A 5685-nucleotide genomic window follows, 5' to 3' on the forward strand; every position below is an offset into this window, starting at 1 on the left:
GCCTCACCGTCCCGGCTAGATTCCCGGCCTCGCCGTTGCGCCAGTTGCGCCCGGCCCCGACGTCGAGCCCTCTTCCTCGTCGAGCATAGCACAGGTCAACCCCTGCTGGGCTGCTGCAGGGCCGCTGGTCCTCCTCGACCTGCTCCTCTTGCCGGCGAAACCGCAACGCCAAGCATCACTGCTGGTCCTCGACCTTGTGCAGCCGGTGTCCTATAGAACCAACCTCTTCTGCCCCGACGTCCTCCTCCAGGAGCTCAAGGTGAGCTGAATCACTGAAACCTGTGCATCTTGGTACTGTTTAACTGAAACTTGTGCATGTTTGGTATCATGTTAACTGAAACTGTCTGCAGTTTTGTACTCCTGAAATGAAATCAGTGAGTATTGTTAACTGAAACTGTCTGCAGGTCTGCTATGGAAGTGCTACATGAGATCATGCAATTGTCGGATACAGAGAAGCTATTGACGGTATCTCTACTATAGTCTAACGAAGTGGAATATTAGTTGTAGACCAAAAGACCAAGGAGATTTAGGCGTGAAGGTCTTAGGTTTAAAAAACTTGTTTGCTTAGCAAGTGGCATTTTAAACTCATGAATTAATGAGGAAGGTATGTGGCGAAACGCTCCCGGTTGCGCCGCCCTTCCGCGCCGCCCACGACCTGTTCGGTCAATTGCGCCGGTAGGTTTCTACTCGTGTTTTCGGCGCTATTGTGCGCGGCCATTGATCCGCAGTTTGTACCCACGCAGATGGACATGTGGCAGATGTTGGACAAGTTCCACGCGGAGGTCGTCGACTCCTCTTCCGACGAGGAGTCCGATGAGTCGACGCAGACATTGGCAACTACTGCGGCCTCCATGATCTGTGTTTGAATGCATGCTTCGATTCCATTTTGATCAGGTCAAGTTGTTGTTCTGGTGGTGCTGTGGTGGCGCTGGCGCCCTCCGTTGGTGTTCTGGTCGGTGCCCTCTGTTGGTATTCTGGTGGTGTAGTTCACCGGAGCTGATGCCGGCAACCACGGGAACTCCTGCTGCCGCTGGTGCTGCTGGTAGTCTAGTACGACCTGCTGCCCATGCCTTCTTTGACCTGGACGTCTCCTACATCACAACGTCTCCCTCGGGAGGTCTCCCTTTCTCTCTCGATGCCTCCCTGTTTTCCCTGGACCGTGTTGTTTATGTTTGCTAGAGTGGGAAAATGTGATTCCTGCATGGAAAGATTAGATTTTTAGTTTCTCTAACTAATTTCCTTAATCCAAATTAGAGCATGGGCACTTTCGCTAATTTGAGGGCAAAATATTGTTCAAATGTTGAGGATATATTGTGCTGCCCTTATTTAACTATGCTTTGGACTAGATCCAGCATGACTGCAGATTGCAATGGCAACGCCATGAGCAGCACTTAATCTATAATGACATAAGAGTAGAATGCACATGTGTGTTTGAGTTGCTAGAATGTGCCCTTATTGATCTATGCTTTGGACTAGATCCAGCATGACTGCAGATTGCAATGCCATGAGAAGCACTTAATCTATAATGACGTAAGAGTAGAATGCACATGTGTGTTTGAGTTGCTTGAACGTGCTCTAATAATTTGCTCATCTGCCTTTGCATTATTAAGGAAAGTTTGTGCTAGTGATAATATAAATCATTGCTTGGGATTTGAGTCTATGCTACTGATGCATAGATGGTACTACTGTACCTGGTGTGGTCTTGCTCTATATGTTGGTTTCTTATTTAATAGGTGTTGACACTAGTTTCTTATATGATTTTATAATAAATATGATTTTATAATAAAACATATACTATGTTACAAGGCACACGTCCAACCCTTGCAATAATGCATTTATACATATTTGGCTTAAATTCTGTTACATTTGGTTGGTGTACCTGTTCCTCTTGGTTTTCATCATCTGGGACAAATATATTTAAGCAGGTGGTGGTGATACATTAAGCCAGTGCTTGATGTGAATAGGAGATAGTAGGTACTAGTCATTTTGAAGTTATTTATGATTAGAAATCCATCAACATAAATTGTTTTATGGATGTTTGTGGCCACAAGCAGAAGAGATTTTAACATGTTGGTTCTACTTTCTTTCCAGCCTTGCTATTTTGTCTTATAGCATTGTTTTGTATGGTGTGCAGCCCTAGTGGTGGAAGTTCATCCAGGCGGCAACATTTCGTAAAGAAGGTGTCTTGTAAAGAAGTATTCATTGGAGCACTACACGGCCCGTCCTCGTGTGGCTCCGCGGACATGGTCTATAGCCAACTGGCTCGGGCGGTGCAGCTTGCCTCCGGTCTGTTATGCCTTGACCCGGTGGCGTATGCAGTACTGTTCCATTTGTTGTAATACTAAGTAGTCGAATTGTGTCGTCCAAATCAGTAGGTGTAGTTCTTTACCTGTGTATTTCTTTATTCTCTACTTGCACTTGTCATCTTTACTACATTCATATACTCCATGTATCCTTAAATACCTATGCGTTATGCATTGTACTAGTAGTTCATTGTTTGCGAAGTGATATGGATGTCCAAAATAGAGTTAAGGTCAATTTCCAACACTTCGGCCGTCGATTGAGCCCCTTCCATGAGTAATTACCAACATGCTTCATCTTTTTAATACAAGGAATATTTCAAGTCATATTGGTTTTACAAGTTAGCTAGACCTGATGTCTTGTTCCTCTTATCGTGGTCAACCCCACCCACACCATGGTCAATCTTGCAAGTCACCGTTACACAAGCCTGATGAGCTTGCTAGCTCGAGTTGACTATGCATGGGGGCTAGCTGTTGCAAAAAAGTCCTTTCTACCAGGCTAAGTGAAAAACTATTGAAAGGGAATATTTTACATGATTCCTGTCTATTTATCTGGGATTTCAACCTCATAGATAGGGTTCTCTGATTTGGTAATCTCGATTGTGTGATTCATGGTTCCCAAATTCTCGGCCTACTTAACTACTCTAGTCCATGTTTCACGAGGTCACGCATCATCTAGAGAAGCTTGACCGATCGTCGATGTGTGGAAGAATCCACCATGCTAACCATTGCGATTGATGAAATAGCTAGGCAACATAATGGAGAAAGTGAATATTTGCAAATTAATCCATATGAAGGATTTTCGAGTCTGCCCAAAACACATGTACTATATATGCACCTCATTTTTGGACGCAGTAATTTCAGCTGAACTGACAAATGGTAAGATAAGGAGAAGACCTTGGAGACACACAAAAAAAACATGGATATGAATTCAGTGCGTGAATGAAGGAACTACTTGACAGGAATCCAACCCCTTACCTGCACAAGCAATTACTCCCATCGTATGCTCAAATTCTGCGCTCGCTCGCATATTTAAGGAAGGGTGCCTAATTTATGGGGCGTTTGTTTGTCTTCCCTAGGAAACTCACATCAGTAATCTATGAAACCGACCATCAAGCTACGAACCAAGAGGAGAGGAGAGAAGGACGAAAACTCATTCCCGCTCAGCATTTTCCCTTGATGAAAATTCAAACCAGCCTCCCTTCTCTATAAATACAAGTCCATTGTCATACACCGCGTGCGGGGATCGTGTGTGTGACTTGTGACTTTGGACTTTGGCGTCGGCGAGGAGATGAGATGAGATGGCCATGGCCTCGAGTTCACTACCTGGACGCGCGCGAGTTCCCGCACTCCCTCTTCCAAGACGCGCACGATCTCGAGGACGCCACCATCGCGGATGCGCACGAGCTTGGCGACACTCGACGGGGCGGGTCGACCTGGCGGCTGGCCGTCCAGCTAGTCGCGCACCCTCCTACGGCGCCGGTGCTCCCGTCTTCGTTCTCGTCCGCCTCCGCAGCTCCATCGCCGTCCGCCTCCGCAACTCCGTTTGGGCCCTGCCTCGCCGCCGCGCCAGAGGCCTCGCCGCGCGACCTGGGGAAGCTGCGCTTGCTGCGCCCGGCCTCACCGTCCCGGCTAGATTCCCGGCCTCGCCGTTGCGCCAGTTGCGCCCGGCCCCGACGTCGAGCCCTCTTCCTCGTCGAGCATAGCACAGGTCAACCCCTGCTGGGCTGCTGCAGGGCCGCTGGTCCTCCTCGACCTGCTCCTCTTGCCGGCGAAACCGCAACGCCAAGCATCACTGCTGGTCCTCGACCTTGTGCAGCCGGTGTCCTATAGAACCAACCTCTTCTGCCCCGACGTCCTCCTCCAGGAGCTCAAGGTGAGCTGAATCACTGAAACCTGTGCATCTTGGTACTGTTTAACTGAAACTTGTGCATGTTTGGTATCATGTTAACTGAAACTGTCTGCAGTTTTGTACTCCTGAAATGAAATCAGTGAGTATTGTTAACTGAAACTGTCTGCAGGTCTGCTATGGAAGTGCTACATGAGATCATGCAATTGTCGGATACAGAGAAGCTATTGACGGTATCTCTACTATAGTCTAACGAAGTGGAATATTAGTTGTAGACCAAAAGACCAAGGAGATTTAGGCGTGAAGGTCTTAGGTTTAAAAAACTTGTTTGCTTAGCAAGTGGCATTTTAAACTCATGAATTAATGAGGAAGGTATGTGGCGAAACGCTCCCGGTTGCGCCGCCCTTCCGCGCCGCCCACGACCTGTTCGGTCAATTGCGCCGGTAGGTTTCTACTCGTGTTTTCGGCGCTATTGTGCGCGGCCATTGATCCGCAGTTTGTACCCACGCAGATGGACATGTGGCAGATGTTGGACAAGTTCCACGCGGAGGTCGTCGACTCCTCTTCCGACGAGGAGTCCGATGAGTCGACGCAGACATTGGCAACTACTGCGGCCTCCATGATCTGTGTTTGAATGCATGCTTCGATTCCATTTTGATCAGGTCAAGTTGTTGTTCTGGTGGTGCTGTGGTGGCGCTGGCGCCCTCCGTTGGTGTTCTGGTCGGTGCCCTCTGTTGGTATTCTGGTGGTGTAGTTCACCGGAGCTGATGCCGGCAACCACGGGAACTCCTGCTGCCGCTGGTGCTGCTGGCAGTCTAGTACAACCAGCTGCCCCTGCCTTCTTCGACCTGGACGTCTCCTACATCACAACGTCCCTCCTCGGAAGGTCTCCCTTTCTCTCTCGATACCTCCCTCTTTTCCCTGGACTGTGCTGTTTATGTTTGCTAGAGTGGGAAAATGTGATTCCCGCATGGAAAGATTAGATTTTTAGTTTCTCTAACTAATTTCCTTAATCAAAATTTGAGCATGGGAACTTCCGCTACTTTGAGGGCAAAATATTGTTCAAATGTCGAGGATATCTTGTGCTGCCCTTATTTAACTATGCTTTGGACTAGATCCAGCATGACTGCAGATTGCAATGGCAATGCCATGAGCAACACTTAATCTATAACGATGTAAGAGTAGAATGCACATGTGTGTTTGAGTTGCTAGAATATGCCCTTATTGATCTATGCTTTGGACTAGATCCAGCATGACTGTTGATTGCAATGCCATGAGAAGCACTTAATCTATAATGACGTAAGAGTAGAATGCACATGTGTGTTTGAGTTGCTTGAACGTGCTCTAATAATTTGCTCATCTGCCTTTGCATTATTAAAGAAAGTTTGTGCTAGTGATAATATAAATCATTGCTTGGGATTTGAGTCTATGCTACTGATGCATAGCTGGTACTACTGTACCTTGTGTGGTCTTGCTCTATATGTTGGTTTCTTATTTAATAGATGTTGACACTAGTTTCTTATATGATTTTATAAT

At 47.1% G+C, this 5685-nt stretch overlaps 1 long non-coding RNA gene across 1 annotated transcript; it reads left to right on the forward strand.

Moving 5' to 3' along the window:
* The first annotated feature begins 1031 nt into the window (after positions 1–1031).
* On the forward strand, positions 1032–2627 carry LOC127336603 (uncharacterized). The gene is made up of 2 exons (XR_007873427.2): positions 1032–1117; positions 2135–2627. It is a non-coding gene; the product is annotated as an uncharacterized lncRNA (long non-coding RNA).
* Positions 2628–5685: the final 3058 nt, after the last annotated feature.

Source organism: Lolium perenne, chromosome 2, assembly GCF_019359855.2.
Source record: "Lolium perenne isolate Kyuss_39 chromosome 2, Kyuss_2.0, whole genome shotgun sequence".
NCBI classification, from domain to species: Eukaryota; Viridiplantae; Streptophyta; class Magnoliopsida; order Poales; family Poaceae; genus Lolium; species Lolium perenne.